The sequence below is a fragment of the Adiantum capillus-veneris genome, chromosome 10 (genome assembly GCF_014529385.1).
Source record: "Adiantum capillus-veneris isolate H3 chromosome 10, ASM1452938v2, whole genome shotgun sequence".
NCBI classification, from domain to species: Eukaryota; Viridiplantae; Streptophyta; class Polypodiopsida; order Polypodiales; family Pteridaceae; genus Adiantum; species Adiantum capillus-veneris.
The window spans coordinates 52050417-52067044 of NC_140940.1; positions in this window are offsets into that span (position 1 = coordinate 52050417).

Genomic DNA, 16628 nt, shown 5'->3' on the forward strand with positions numbered 1-16628 from the left:
CACACACACACACACACACACACACACACACACACACACACACACACACACACACACACACAGAGAAGATAAAGAGAATGAACAAATGATGAAAGCCCTTGACGGGTGTGAGGGAGAATTACTTCTTGCCATATTTACAAATGATCTTCTTTTCGATGAGGTGGCACACCGTGGTGATAGAGAGATAGACGGAGAGGTAGTGAACCTACTTGGTGCGTTCTCTAGAGACGACTCGGTGATGTGAAACTTGCTACCAAGAATGTGTGTGTGCGCGCATTGACCATTGGAGTCGAGAGGTGGACGTAGCTCCCTTCACATGATGCAATTCCAACAAAAAAACCATTACACTAAATCCCCCCCTCTTGTGACGCGAACATTTCCAATTCCTCCCACTAAAACTCTACCAAGTGCTGACCTCTCATGAGCTGCCCCCCCCCCCCGCCTCCGATAGTGACTTCTCAATGCCCTTTTATAGGTGCTGGCTGCTTTAGATTAGGATAATCTAGCTTGATTAGGATAATCTAATCAAAGGAGACAAAGCAAGGCGGTGGGACCAGGGTGGTTGACCCTTGCTTTGTCTTGGGAGTTATTAAAATGAAAACCTCTAAGTGGGCCTTTGTGACCATCACCTAGAGAGAGGGAAATTTACAAGTTGGGATCTTTTTACAAGGCTTGGGTGAAAACTGAAAAATGATGATAATAACCTACGGTTTACTGAAGAGGGCATCGTGGTCGCGAGATGCCGGTGAATGGCAGCTTTGCCGGTGCGTTGATGTAGCATGTTTGTCTCTTTGGGGTCGGCCGGGGCATGCCTTCGGCGCATTTGCTCTGTTTGTTGTCTGTGTCACGTGATCTGGGTCGTCCTTCTTTCGTTGTAATCGTTGAATCCTCCATTTTTTTGTACCATTTGTGTGCATTTGTGTGTGTGTGTGTGTGTGTGGTGCTTGTGCATATGAGTATATATATATGCGTAATCGTGTGTGTGTGTGTGTGTGTATATGTGTGTGTGTGCGCGAGCGTGCATGGGAACAAGGGGGGATATATTATATATGTAAATATATATATATTTTTTGTTAATTTCCGGACCTGTTGCTGTTGGCGACACAAAGAACGGTGAGAGAGATGGGGGGAGAGAGAGAGAGAGAGAGAGAGAGAGAGTTGTGTGTGAGCATGTGTGGGTGTGTGTGTGTGTGTGTGCGTTTGTGTGTAGTGGTGCTTGTACAGGTTGCGAAGGGGGAGAGAGAGCGCGAGGAGCGGGTAGCGCGGGCTACGGACAACGCGAGTGAGAGAGGGGGGGTGAGGTGGTGAGGGAGGGATAGGGGATGGGTGGTTGCATTCCTTGGTGCGCCTGCATGGGCTGGGGCCGGGGTCGAAGGCGTGTGCGCAGGCGGATTCCACAAAGGCGCAAAACGGGGGGGAGCTTGGTCAACGAAAAACAGGGGGGTATAGTAGAGAGAGAGAGAGAGAGAGAGAGAGAGAGAGAGAGAGAGAGAGAGAGAGAGAGAGAGAGAGAGAGAGAGAGAGAGAGAGAGAGAGAGAGAGAGAGAGAGAGAGAGAGAGAGATAGAGATAGAGAGAGAGAGAGAGATTCCCCTAGGGCGAATCCCACCATGGGGAAAAAAGAGAGAGAGGGAGTGTGAGGTAGTGAGGGAGGGTGAGAGAGGATAGGGGTTAGGGTGTGTGGTTAAGGGAATTGAGAGAGAGAGAGAGAGAGATAGAGATAGAGCTTTCCTTCCATGGTCTGCGGGGCCGCGAGAGAGAGAGAGAGAGAGAGAGAGAGAGAGAGAGAGAGAGAGAGAGAGAGAGAGAGAGAGAGAGAGAGAGAGAGAGAGAGAGAGAGAGAGAGAGAGAGAGAGAGCTAGATCTAGGTGAAGATAGGGGGGGGGGATAGGGTTGGGGAAGAAAACAGAGGGGGGGTATAAGGCCGAAGGGTGGTGGACGAGGGGAGATGGGGCATAATATGGCGGCCCGCTGGGGCTGGGGTGTGGATGAGCAAAGAGAGAGAGAGGGAGGATATTTGAAAGAGAGAGAATATATACAATATCTATGGCGGCTCGCCAGAGGGTGTGACAGAGGCATCAGCGTCTTATGTGTCCACATGGCCAGGTGATGCAGCAGCAGAGTAGGTGAGAGAGAGAGAATATTGGCGGGGCCGAGCAGTAGGAGAGAGAGAGTTCGTCTTCTGGTGATAATGGAGAGGTGTGGCCAAACTGGCGGCACCCCGCTAGTGGTTAAACTTAGAGGGGGGTGGTGAATGGCAAAAAGCTTCTTTTTTTGTTATTTTTTCCTTTTTTTGGTAATATGGCTTCCCTTCCTTAGGGTGTGGTTCTTGCGGTCGCGGTTTCGAAACCAGTCGTCATTAGCCCTCCCATCTGGCTAGAGGCATTCATGCTTCTAGCCCTACCTCTGAATCTTTAGTTGTGGAATTGGAGGGTTCTCCCTCTTCTGGAATGTCTAGCATGAACTGTGGATCAAACCTAAGGAAATACCTTTTCAGCCTCCATCCTTTGACTCTAGTCTTGTGAATTCTCCCATCTGCTTCCATCAGCTTATAACTACCGTTGTCATAGTGCCTTTTCACAATGAATGGTCCTTCCCACTGGGGTTGAATTTTCTTGTCCTTCCTGATGTCAAATATGTTATCGTATCTCAATACTACCATGCCTTTCTCCAGGCCCTTTTCCTTAAGCCCTTGATTGAAGGTGAGCCAGCATCATTCTACCTGTGCTGCATAGTGATTGATCGCCTCTACCCTATCTAGTTGGAGCCTTTCCAGATCCAGGATGTGGTTGCGGAGATTTACAATTGGACGTTGTATCTAGCTAGCCAAGACTCGTAAATTGGCTATCTGTACCTCAATGGGTAGAATTGCCTCCTTTCCGTAAACTAGATGGAAAGGGGTGAAACCTAATGATGTTTGAAACATTGTTTGGTAGGCCCATAGAGTGGCCATGAGATGTTTATCCTAGTCTCCTGTGTGGTTGTTCACCTGCTTTGTGATGATTTTGCAAATCATTCCGTTTACCTTTTCTACTAGGCCATTACACTGTGGATAGTATGGTGTGGAATGTCGACGTGTGATGCCTAACTTTTTCATCAGTTCTCCCACCAGATTGCCTCTGAAACCTGGTCCCATATCTGATATTATCTCAAGAGGAGTGCCAAAACGGCAACAGATGTGCTCAAATATGAACTTGGCTACCTCTTGGGTTGTGATGCGGGTGGTGGCTGTTGCTTCCGCCCATCGGGTCATGTAATCTACACCCACTATAATGTACAGTTTACCTGATTGGGCCCTTGGTAGAGGACCGATTGCATCTATTCCCCACTTCTCGAACGAACCATATGAGATGATACGAGTCTGTGGCTCATAGGTTAGTGTGCGATCACTGGCCACTTGACAGGCCTTGCATGTTTTACACCAATGATGTGCATCCCTGTTTAAACTAGGCCAAGAGTATACTGCCTGTAGAATCTTCCTACTGGTGATATCTAAAGCAAAGTGACCGCCGCAGACGCTGGTGTACCCAGTTTTGGTCGGTCCAGGGAGAGCTCGAAAGCTTGTACATGGATATTTGCAAGCAGATGGCAAAGTGCTTCAGTGGCTATTTGATGCAAGGTATGGTTGGCATTGCCAGGATGTGTATGCTAAATGTGGTTGTTCGAAGGTTAGGGCAAGTTTTAGCACTACTGATCGAGGGAAGTGAGAAGGCTCGAAGTGTCAGGTTTTTTGGTGTTTCGTACAGCTTCATGTTTGGGTCTATTCGGCAAGGCTATACCATGGAGAAACCGCCTGTTTGCAGATGGGCGGCCTTGTCTTTGCTCAATCTTATGTGGATTGCTCTCGAGTGGACATCGACAATTGGAAGCATGCAACCGCGTGAAAGGGGGGCCAAGCCCAAAAGCTTTTAAAATCTATTAATAAAAAAGAAAACGAGCTGCAGTGGATGGCAGGAAGGCGGGCTGCTTGAAGGCAAGTAGCGCCACTTGGGAGGCTGACTCGGGGTTGGTGGGCTGAGGAAAGGCGCCATCTGAAAGGCTGAAGGAGGAAGGCACCACTTGGGCTATGCATGAGGAGAAGGTTACGCCCAGAGGGGCGAGGGTTGTATATGGGGGGAGCTTGACAGAAGGGAGGGGGACCCCGCCAGAGGCTGCGGACAGGAAGGAGATGCACGCGGCGCTGTTTTGAAGAGGGGGCTACAGAGGGGCGACCATATCGCAGGGGTGGCTGCTATATTGGATTGTAGGTGAGGGGCCGACCTGGAGGGGCTGTTGAATATGTCAGAGAAGGGCCACAAGGCCATGAAGTTTGCCAGTCCGTGACCAAGGGAAACCGGGGCCAGTTGTGGTGTTGTTTTGGGGAGCCTGGGTGACTTCTGATCAGGGAGAGCCACGGGTGGCCAGCTTGTGGAGCAGCACTGCTTGAGGAGGGCCGCCACGGGTGGCAATAGGAGGAGCAGGGCGTGAGCATTGAAGGGAGGCGAGGATTGGAGAGGTGGCATCAACTCCATGAGAGGAGGGGTCGTGGCCAAGGAGGAGCTGGAGGTTGCATCCGAGCAAGGGTTATAGATGGTGTGGTGGAGCTCGCCACAGGTGGTCAAGGGCCGCCTTCGAGGTGCAGTAGATGAGAAGTTGAAGGGTGACACTCCAGGATTATTGAGTGCTGAAGCCACTTGTTACTGTCCGATTATGTGCAGAGTGTAATTGCCGGTCTTTGAAATTGTCTACATGAGGTTATACATTGTGGGTTCTGAATGTTGCTTTCTTTGTGTCGAGTGGATGTATGCTATACACATGTGCTTTCAACATATACCAGATGTAAGGGTGTATCAAGAGGGGAGGTTTGTATGCCAAGAGGGGATCAATTATACGTGAGGAAACTTATGCCTGTCGGAGATCTTGCAAGTTTTTGATTGACTTTCTATGATATTTGGTGCTTTGAAGGGTCATAGTCAAGTACCATGGTTGTATGCTTGGCAACCGATTATAGCCGATTATGTGTATCTAGGGTTGGTTGGGTGTGGGCAAGGGAACTAGTCATTTGCAGAGTGTGTATCAAAGTGTGTGTTTGATAGGGGATAGGGGTGCTGTGAGATCACTGGGCTATAGAGAGGCATTCACCAAGTGTGCTGGTGGTTTTCCCATTTCCCCCTTTCCAACGCCACCATGGCAACTTGAAATTACCTCTGTGATCTCATTGGAGGTGGGCAGTCGCCTGAGAATCTGATCCTTGCTCTTACAATACAAGTGGTCGTTTACAAGGAGGTATCTGGTAACCTTCCTTACTAGCCACTGTTTCTGGCCGTTAGTGTACCCTTCCGGACATTCTCCTATAAACTATGATATCAGTCATAGCATCACTACCTTGAAAGAGGGGTAGTTTCAGTTTGATTACTCCTACGAGAACGTCTTGTATTCTTTCCTTGGCTAGAGCATCTACCTCCTGATTTTCTGTCCTGGGGACATGAAATAATTGCACTGCTTCAAACTTCCTTAAAAGATCCTTGACTTGGCATAGTTGACCAAGTGAAACCTGATTTTTACAAACCTAAGTGCCGTTTATCTGCCTTATCAAAAGCAAAGCATCACCAAACACATTTAAGCGTTGAATTCCTCGTGAAATACACTATTCTAACCCAAGAATTAAAGATGCATACTCTGCTTCGTTGTTGGAGTGGGAGTGTAATAGCTCCCCGATGGAGAACACCCTTTCCTGTTGCTCATTGAAAATGACTATGCCAGCTGCAGACTGGTCCACTGTTCTTTTGTATGCTCCGTCAAAGAAAAGAGAGTGAGCTCTTTCTAGCTTAGGACTTTCTACCATTGGTGTTTCTTCTTTTTCTTCCGTGTTTACCTTCAATTTCTTCTCATAGTGGCGATGAGTAAGTATCCCCGCTAACTTAGCCCTGGTGGAGTTTTCCACTTGCATGGTGTAGTCAAACTCTTGTAATCTAACCATCCATTTAGAGATCCTATATGAGACATCCATGTGTCGCATTATATATGGAAAGACCTCCTCCATTGTCAGAATTACAAAGGGTATAGGCAGAAGATAGGAGCGGAACTTTGTAGTAGCAAACATTAGTGCAAGAACCATGTGTTCTACTTCAGTGAATCCTTTTTTTGATGGGGTCATGACACGACTAGAAAAGTAAATAGGACGCATGAAAGAAGTTTGGGGGTCCTTTTGCATTAGTACGGCTCCGAGTGTATCACTTCCTACACTGGGGTTCACATAAAATGGCTCGTCCCACTTGGGGGGTGAAATGGTGGGAAGCGTGGCTAGGATTTGCTTTACCTCAGTAAATTGCTGCTCATTTTCTTCACTCCATGAGAAGACATCCCTCTAGGTGACTTGTTGTAGAGGGAGAACCACTTGAGATAGCAAGTGAATGAACCTGCTTCAATATCTTACCTTCTAAAGGAAAGAAACCAACTGCTTAGCTGTGGTGGGTGACGACAAAGATACCAAAATCTTGGATCTTGCTAGGGTCAGCCTCAATCCCTTTTGCTGAAATTACATGGCCAAGGAGAGTGACTTTGCTTTCACCAATGTGACACTTATCCACGTTGAGCTAGCCACCCAAGGTTTGCAGCCTGGTCAGGACATCATAAACTTTGCTTAAATGGAGGGAGCATAAACTATAGATGCAAAAATCATTTATGAAGACCCGTATTGACGTTCCAAAGTAGGGTTGGAAGACAAAAGTCACATAGCGCTGAAATGTGGCCGGAGCGTTGGTGAGACCAAAAGGCATCACTTCGTAAGCAAAGCATCCCCAAGGCGTGATGAAGGTTGTCTTCTTCTGGTCTTCTTCCGCAATGCTAATCTGAAAGTATCCTGAGTAGCCATCACATACTGTGTAGCGCTCATGACCTGCCACTTCATTGAGAATTTCATCCTAGAATGGGGAGGGAAAGTGATCCCTCTTTGTGGCTGCATTGAGAGGTTTATAGTCCACACAAACTCTCCACTTGCCATTCTTCTTTGGTGTGACTACTACTGGAGAGACCCATTCTGAGCCTTCGACAGGGTAGATGAAACCTACCTGTAGCAAATTCTTCACTTTTTTGAGTAGTGCCTCTTGTTGGATTACCCCAAGTCTTCTGAGGCTTTTGCACTATGGGTTTACTTCCTTCCTTGAGTTTTATGTGGTGTTGTACTACTATGATCCCTGTGATCTTATCATAGCCATCAATGAAAAATGTAGTGAAATTACCTAGCATGGAGACATACTCCTTCCTTTCTTCATCGGTTAACTCATTTGAGAGCATCCGATGTAACTTACTTGCATCCTCTAAGGATTGCGTACCCGATGGATCCTCTCGGTTTGTCAAGGGTGCTTCAGATTGTGTCAATCTTTTTGGGTCTTTAAGGATGACCCCCATCACTTCGATGCTACTGTCACTCTCATCAGTTGTTGTTGTCTCTTCTCCTGAGTTAGACGAATAGTCACTAGTGGACTCATCCTCTGAAGCCTCCAAGATCATGTTGCGTTGCTTCCCAGTCCTCATGTTGTAGAATATGGACTTCCCTTTAGCGTCCTTCATTTCAATCATTCCGGTGCTCCAATCTTGCTTAGCTTCCATAGCCATGAGCCAAGGTCTCCCAAGAATGATAGGGTAGCCCTCCCCTTTGTGTGGCATGACAAAGATGTCTACCTCCACTTCCGTATTGAATGCTTTTACTTTGACCGCATTCACAATGCCTATGCATTTCACTCTTACGTTATTTGCCATTTTTTTTTGCTCAGCAGGGTGTCGGCCTACTCACCTCTAGACCTAGATGGTGCATCATTTTTTCACTCATGACGCATATTTGCACGCCACCATCTATGTAGATGTTTGAGATTTGTTGCCCCTTGATGTGGGCATCCATAGTTGGTAGGATGTCGTCGAGATCGCTTCCAGAGATAGCCCCAGCTATCCTAGGTCTTGATTTCCTTGTACTCACCATCTTTGTCCATTGCCTCCTCATCCTTGGTGCAAGGTGGAGTAATTGGGGCCAAGTTATCTTCGGGCCCTGCATCCACATATCTTGAACCAAGTCATAGGGTTTAGCATACTCACCTAGTGAGAAATCCACGATGTCTATCTTCTGTCGCGGTTTAGCTGCTTGCTTGCTAGACTTGGCTTTCCCTTTCATTTTCTCTTCTCTTTAAGAGGCTTCTTCGTGCCTGGCACGCTTCACTCCCATAGCATCCACTTCTTCTACTTTTGCTTTCCGTTTGTGATTCTCTCAAACTGATTCTTCTACCTTTGCCTTACCTTTAGCTTCCAAACTAATAACACTCACCGCTTGGTTTACAGCAGGTGGTGGGGGTAGCAGTGGAATAAGAGGTGGTGGTGGTTGTTGTTGTACAAGTGGTCGAAGGATTTGGACCGGTGGAATCGGCCCTGGTTACCTGGGTGGTGGTGGTCTTGCCCTTGGCGGAGAGATCTGATTCTGTCTCCCTGCTCTATTGAAATTCTGTCTCCTTGGATGTGGGCAGTAGTACATACCATGGCCGTCTTCCCCGCAATTGTAGTAGTGGTACTCTTGGTTTTGCCTTCATTGTCCTCTTCCTTGTTCTGGATTTCTGACAGATGCATTCCCTTGCTACACCAGATGCACAGATAAACTCTCTAGTTGGGTAGTGATGCGACTCAGCAGGTCTTGCTGCTCTTCTGATGCCTCTTGTGGTTGGGCTCTATGAGCGGTTGTTGCAGTCACTGGGGTTAGTCAGACTGAGATTCATTCCTCTGAATCGTTGACTCTTGCTTGCATGCGTAGCTTCTTGTCTTGAAGGCGGGCTACTTCTACTGCCAACTCATAGGTTGCAGGAAACCTTCTCTTTAAGCGGCAACCACATGCCAGCAATGAAACGGTCCTTTAGGAAATTAGGCGCTCCTTCACCTTCCTCCAGTGAGGCAACCCATCTCTCCCATAAGTCCACAAACTTGGACTCGTAGGTGGCATACTGTAACATACCTCCCTGCTCAATTCCGTCAGTAATTGCCATAGCTTCTCCGAGGTTGTGCCTCCACCAAACCTCTTCACAAAGGCAGCATGTAACACATCCCATGCATTTTGGGTAGCTTGGGGTAGAGCATTGTACCAGGACTTGGCCTCTACTTTCATCAGTAGAGGAAAAATTTGAAGCTGTGAGGCGTCGTCATCCTTGTTGGAAACTACATAAGCGATGTCGAAATCATCCAGAAAGTCGGTGGTGAGATCTTCTCCCTTCTTTCCACTGAACATGGGGAAAGAAACACTTGCCATGGTAGTAACTCAGGAAATTACAAACTTTTTTATAAAAAAAAACAACAGTAGCAGCTCATAGCGGCTCTTTACAGAGTTGGGTGGATAGATTAAAACAAGATAAAGATGGATCACAAAGCTAGAACAGAATAAAGATGCTTACATCAAAAGAGGAATTACAAAGTTTTTTTTTTTTAACAACAGTAGCAGCTCATAGAGGCTCTTTACAGAGTTGGGTGGATAGATTAAAACAAGATAAAGATGGATCACAAATCTAGAACAGAATAAAGATGCTTACAATCTTTTGCTGGTAGAATATCTTCCTATCAATATACATGTTTACATGCATGTGTTGCAAGAAACGGAAAGGAAATACTTCTGGCCTATTGTTATTATCCATGTCGGGTGTAGGGTAAAGATCTTGACCACTAGGGTTGCGTACCTCGGGTGTTGACGAGGTGACCCTTCACCACATGCTTCTACCTCTTGTATAAATCCGCACAATCCTCCACAATAGGTTCAAAATAGATTGGGCAAGAAGAGTCTACCTCAATAGGCTTTCCATTTTGCATGCGGTGACGGCGCTTGGGTGGTCGAACTTCATCTGAACTTTCCAGGCCTAGAGAGAGTGTAGGCCCACTTGCGTCCACCAAATGCTTTAGGCTTCCGGACTTAGACTTTGTGGTTGATGTAGTTGACGACTCCTCTCGAAGCATTAGAGAGAAAACACTTGGTGCTATAGAGAATCTGACTGTTCTGAGAGTGCCGCAGTTTTCAAAAGAAAAACTCACCGTTCTTTCTTCACTTCCTCTGTTGGCACTCATTGACAAAATGCTGTGGTTGACAGCAGTGATAGCACTTCATAGTCCTCTCACCTGATGCTCTCAATTTGTGGTTAGAACGAGCAACACGAGATGGGGATCTTACCTCTTGAATACTGACGGCACTACAGCCTGGCAGTAGTACTTGAATGAAGGTGGCTAGTGCCTCTTTAGTCTCCTCCTCTTCCGTCCTCCAGTTAGAGAATTCCTTCATCCATTCGTCCATGATTGATGGTGTGCGTTACTTTCAGCATTGTAAACCGAAGGTTTTCGAGAAGCCCTCCTCTGTAGGGGCACCAAATGACGGGAGCAAAGAGAGACACGGACCCCGACGGCCTCTACAAACGCCAAGAGCCGATGCACGCCTCGACCAGATTACGGTAAAGCGAACAAGTACACCACCTAGCTTTGAGCGGCTAGGACGCAGACAACGGTTATGTGAGATATCACGAACTTACACACACACACACACACACACACACACACACACACACACACACACACACACACACACACACAGAAGATAGAGAGAATGAACAAATGATGAAAGCCCTCAGGGGGTGTGAGGGAGAATTACTTCTTGCCGTATTTACAAATGATCTTCATTCTGACGAGGTGGCACACCATGGTGATAGAGAGATAGAGGGAGAGGTAGTGAACCTACTTAGTGCGTTCTCTAGAGACGACTCGGTGATGTGAAACTTGCTACCAAGAATGTGTGTGTGTGTGCGCATCGACCATTGGAGTCGAGAGGTGGACATAACTCCCTTCACATGATGCAATTCCCAAAACAAACCATTACACTAAATCCCCCCCTCTTGTGATGAGAACATTGCCAATTCCTCCCACTAAAACTCTACCAAGTGCTGACCTCTCATGAGCTGCCCCCCCCCCCCCCCCGATAGTGACTTCTCAGTGCCCTTTTATAGGTGCTGGCTGCTTTAGATTAGGATAATTTGGCTTGGTTAGGATAATCTAATCAAGGGAGACAAAGCAAGGCGGTGGGCCCGGGGTGGTTGACCCTTGCTTTGTCTTGGGAGTTATTAAAATGAAAACCTTTAAGTGGGCCTTTGTGACCATCACCTAGAGAGAGGGAAATTTACAAGTTGGGATCTTTTTACAAGGCTTGGGTGAAAACTGAAAAATGATGATAATAACCTACGGTTTACTGAAGAGGGCGTCATGGTCGCGAGATGCCGCTGAATGGCAGCTTTGCCGGTGCGTTGGTGTAGCGCGTTCGTCTCTTCAGGGTCGGCCGGGGCATGCCTTCGGTGCATTTGCTCTGTTTGTTGTCTGTGTTGCGTGATCTGGGTCGTCCTTCTTTTGTTGATGTCACCGTGATCGTCAAACCCTCTGTTTTTTTGTACCATTTGTGTGTGCGTTTATGTGTGCGTGTGTGTGTGTGTGTGTATGTATGTATGGGTGTGTGCGTGTGTGTGTGTGTGTATGTATGGGTGCGTGTGCATATGTGTATATATATATGCGTAATCGTGTGTGTGTGTGTCTATATATATATATGTGTGTGCGCGAGCGTGCGTGGGAACGAGGGGGAGATATATATTATATATATAAATATATATGTTTTTTTTGTTAATTTTTGGACCTGTTGCTGGCAATGCAGAGAATGGTGAGAGAGATGGGGAGAGAGAGAGACAGAGAGAGAGAGAGAGAGAGAGAGAGAGAGAGAGAGAGAGAGAGAGAGAGAGAGAGAGAGAGAGAGAGTTGTGAACGAGCATGTGTGGGTGTGTGTGTGTGTGTGTGTGTGTGTGGATGTATGTGAGTGTGTGTGAGCGTTTGTGTGTAGCGGCCCCTATATAGGCTGCGAAGGGAGAGAGAGAGTGCGAGGAGTGGGTAGCGCGGGCTGCGGACAGCATGAGTGAGAGAGGGAGGGTGAGGTGGTGAGGGAGGGGATAGGGCATGGGTGGTTGCATTCCATGGTGCGCCCGCATGGGCTGGGGCCGGTGGGCTGGGGTCGGGGTTGAAGGCGTACGTGCAGGCGGATTCGATAGAGGCGCAAAACGGGGGGGGGAGCTTGGTCAATGAAAAAGGGGGGGGGTATAGTAGAGAGAGAGAGAGAGAGAGAGAGAGAGAGAGAGAGAGAGAGAGAGAGAGAGAGAGAGAGAGAGAGAGATTCCCCTAACGTGGGTTCCCACCATGTGGAAAAAAGAGAGAGAGGGAGTGTGAGGTGGTGAGGGAGGGTGAGAGAGGATAGGGGTTAGGGTGTGTGGTTAAGGGAATTGAGAGAGAGATTTAGAGATAGAGCTTTCCTTCCATGGTCTTCAGGGCCGCGAGAGAGAGAGAGAGAGAGAGAGAGAGAGAGAGAGAGAGAGAGAGAGAGAGAGAGAGAGAGAGAGAGAGAGAGAGAGAGAGAGAGAGAGAGAGAGAGAGAGAGAGAGAGAGAGAGAGAGAGAGAGAGAGAGAGAGAGAGAGAGAGAGAGAGAGAGAGAGAGAGAGAGAGAGAGAGCTAGGTGAAGATAGGGGGTGGGGGGGGGGGGATATAAGGCTGGTGGTCCACCAGGGTTGGGGAAGAAAACAGAGGGGGGGGTATAACACCAAAGGGGTGTGCATGAGGGGAGATGGTGCTGCCCGTTGGGGTTGGGGTGTGGACGAGCAAAGAGAGAGAGAGGGAGGATATTTGAAAGAGAGAGAGAGAGAGAAGATATACAATATCTGTGGCAGCCCGCCAGAGGGTGTGACAGAGGTATCACCGTCTTATGCGCCCACATGGCCGGGTGATGCAACAGCAGAGTAGGTGAGAGAGAGAATATTGGCAGGGCCGAGCAGTAGGAGAGACAGAGTCCATCTTCTGGCGATAATCGAGAGGTGTGTCCAAACTAGAGGCACCCCGCTAGTGGTTAAGCTTAGAGGGGGGTGGTGAATGGTAAAGAGCTTCTTTTTTTGTTTTTTTTTTCCTTTTTTTTTTGGTAATATGGCTTCCCTTCCTTAGGGTGTGGTTCTCGCGGTCGCGGTTTTGAAAACCGGCCGTCACTAGGACCCTTGATTTCCCTTGGATTCCATAGATCTGAAGTCTGTCCTACAGCTTGTTGAATTTTTTCATAAGCTTATTTTTTCCTTTCAAACCTTGCCTTCTTCTGTGGAGGTTCTTCCTAATGAGCAGCCACTGCCTTTCTCATCATTTCTTCCCTTCTTTCCCTTTTCTCTTCATTAACAAAACTTTCTTCGCTGATATGGGCTTCAGGTGAGCTTTCATTTGACCCTTCATCTGACTTAAAAATACCTTTCTTTTTTTATCTTGTGTCTTGTGGAGAGGGTTGAGCTTTCTTAGTGATTATTCATGTTTTCTGATCTGGAGCTAGTGGCAAGTTATCGGCCATCTCAATGGCATGGTATGCAATTCGGCTTAAGACTTCTAGAGATCCTAAATATATGACTTTTCCTTCCTTCTTTGTGCTCTTGAGTGTTGTAATCACATACTGAGCATGATCTATGGTCTGTCTACCTAATGACTTCAATACTTGCGTAAATGTGGTTGCCCCATCATGATTTGGGGTCGTGTACCTTGGTGGTTGCTTAGCGAGAAAATGGAAGTGCTGGTGGTATAGGCGGGCAAGATTTTCTACTTGCTTTAGCATAAGATTGGAGAAGGTGGCGATAGTTGTACTCTTTGTGAATGTTCCAGCTATTTTCCTATCCCTAGCTCTCATCGACATACCTTCTATTGGCAGCTTTAGTACTTTAGCCACTATATCTTTGTTGATGACTACCTCGATTTTCTATCCTTGGTGATCTTTGATTTGGGCAGATCCATCCTCTTTAATCGTTGACAGTAGTTTGTAAGCCCTTTGGAAATCTACTCCACATGGTTCTATGGTCTGTCTACCTGATGACTTCAATACTTGCATGAATGTGGTTGCCCCATCATGATTTGGGGTCGTGTACCTTGGTGGTTGCTTGGCGAGAAAATGGAAGTGCTGGTGGTATAGGCGGGCAAGATTTTCTACTTGCTTTAGCATAAGATTGGAGAAGGTGGAGATAGTTGTACTCTTTGTGAATGTTCCAGCTATTTTCCTATCCCTAGCTCTCATCGACATACCTTCTATTGGCAGCTTTAGTACTTTAGCCACTATATCTTTGTTGATGACTACCTCGATTTTCTATCCTTGGTGATCTGTGATTTGGGCAGATCCATGCTCTTTAATCGTTGACAGTAGTTTGTAAGCCCTTTGGAAATCTACTCCACATGGTTCTTGATTATAAAATGCTTTAAGTCCCAACCTCTTGTTGCCTTCTTTTGTAGTCGTCTCAGCTGCTACGTCATAGACTTCCTTTGGTAACATTTGCAACTCCACCTGACTTCCATCTTCACTTATGTATTTTCCGGTGAAGACTATGTTGTTGTGCTCCTCAAGTTGTTCTTTTGACAAGTAGGTTACTTTGGCCATTTTCACAGAACTGGGCTTCAACTGATATGATGGCATCTCTTGCAGCTTTTCTTTTTGTGTCTTTCTCCTCTTTGCTTTCTCAGCAGCTTGCATTGCACCTATGAGGAAAAATATAGTTTCAAAGTTAGAAAATTCCACAAATTCCACTCTGACGACATGCTCTTTGTCTAAATTGTTGGCAATGAGGTCCATGTTGCTTCAAACCAATTTTGGAACATGCATAGATGCATAAAAACATGTATAGATCAAAATCATACACTCCAAGCAAAAATTGCAAGCAAAGTAAATAATCAGGATTATTTACAACATGGGATTTTTCTTTTTTGCACGTTTGACTTCATAGGCTCGAAGAACATTTGATGTAGATATTGTAAGTGAAGTGTGAGCTCATTTGAGTTTACAAGGTGGAAATGGTGCCAGATCTGGTCTTCAGACTGTGAAGCAATAGATATGAAGGAATTTTGGGTTTTTGAGATCCAAATGTGATCAAACTTGATTGGTAGACTTGTCACATCATCTACTTTGGTCTCATGATGTCAAAAATGAGATTTGGACTTATTTTGGCAGAAATGTAATAATCGTGATTATTTACATTTTCATCAGCTTGAACATTTTTTCTTTCAAAATTGGTTCTAAACGTGCTATAGACTCTCTGTGTGAGATGTGGGAGGTTTTGGATCAAAAAAATGTGACAAATAACTCAAAATTTGGATTGAGAGCTTTTAGTGCGTTTTTTGACAGAATTACTGGACTATTTTTTGGACTCATATTTGACATGTGACATGAAATAGATGTGTACAAGAGATAAGTGAAGCATGATGATGATTTTCAAGTCAAATATGCAAAAAAGCAAATGATCGTGATTATTTACATGAGCTTCTTGAAATGACATTTTCATGACCTACAAACCTTTATTACATCTAAAACATGTCCTAAAATGAGTTCGGTAAGATTTGGTCATGTCGGCATCAGTTTGTGCTCTTGTCGACTCTGAAATCACTATTTTTTGTTACCACTCATTGCGTAGAGGTGTTTGATCATTGTTGAAGCCATGGAGTTGTCTGTTACATAGTCCTGATGCTGCTCATCCATTTTGGCCTCATTCAGAGTCAGTTTGACTCCATATGTCAAAATTGACGCTTTGTAGTCTGCAAGTTGTTTCCTGCTGTTAGAGTGCTTTCCTTGGCTATTGTCTTGAAATAATCTAGGTACATTGTTTATAGACCTTGTCTATATGTTGCCCGTGAAGTCAAAATTCAATTCTGGTATGTGGAAAAAACCTAGATTATTTACTTGGGGACCCCCTCGACCCCTGCCAAATGGTCATCTAATGATATGGAAGTGGTCTACTATCTAGGGGCATGCTACAATTCAAATCTTGTCCAATTCAGTTGAATGACAAGCTTCTATGGTCGTTTTTGGGTATTAGGAGTCTGTACACAGCTAGGATTCTAGGGTTTTTCTCAGTACTTATACCTGCTACTTGACTGCATAGAAATGTTCTTTGATGAGTTTAGAACTTACCCCTCATGTCGTGTGAAATGGCACTAAAAATGGGTGATTGCGAACTCCGAAAAATCGCGCGCAAAGTAGGCTGAGAGCTCTCTTCTCTAAGGGTGACTAGTAGAAATGAGGTGATTTTGGGCTATCTAAGATATCTATACTCGGACTTCTGTTACCATATACATATGGTAGTGATGTGTGTGAACACACTTAGGACCGTCGGGGCATTTTTTCCCTCACTAGGAGGTTTTTTCCCCGTGCATTGTATATACGCCCATTCATTCTAGGGCTATCAACCTTTCCATTGCACACTAAGTAATACACTCTCTATTGTGTGCCTTGAGCTTCCTTCATCTTCTCCAAGTTGTATGTGTTTTCTTGCAATCCTAATTCCAACAATTGGTATCAGAGCAGGTTGCATCCTCCCGAGCTTAGTCGTCAGCAGCTCCATTATACGCATGCTCACTTTCTTTTATTTTTGTGAGCTTTGGCAAGCGTTTGCAGATCGACAAAAGATTTGGGATTGCTCAAAGAGCTTAGTCTGCTTAGATTTCTGATTTGGGCTCATTTAAGCCTCCGTTCGACTATAGGCAGTATTGCACGGGCTATTTTATCATTTTGTGCAAAATTATTATCAGTGTCATTTTTTGCATAATAGGTC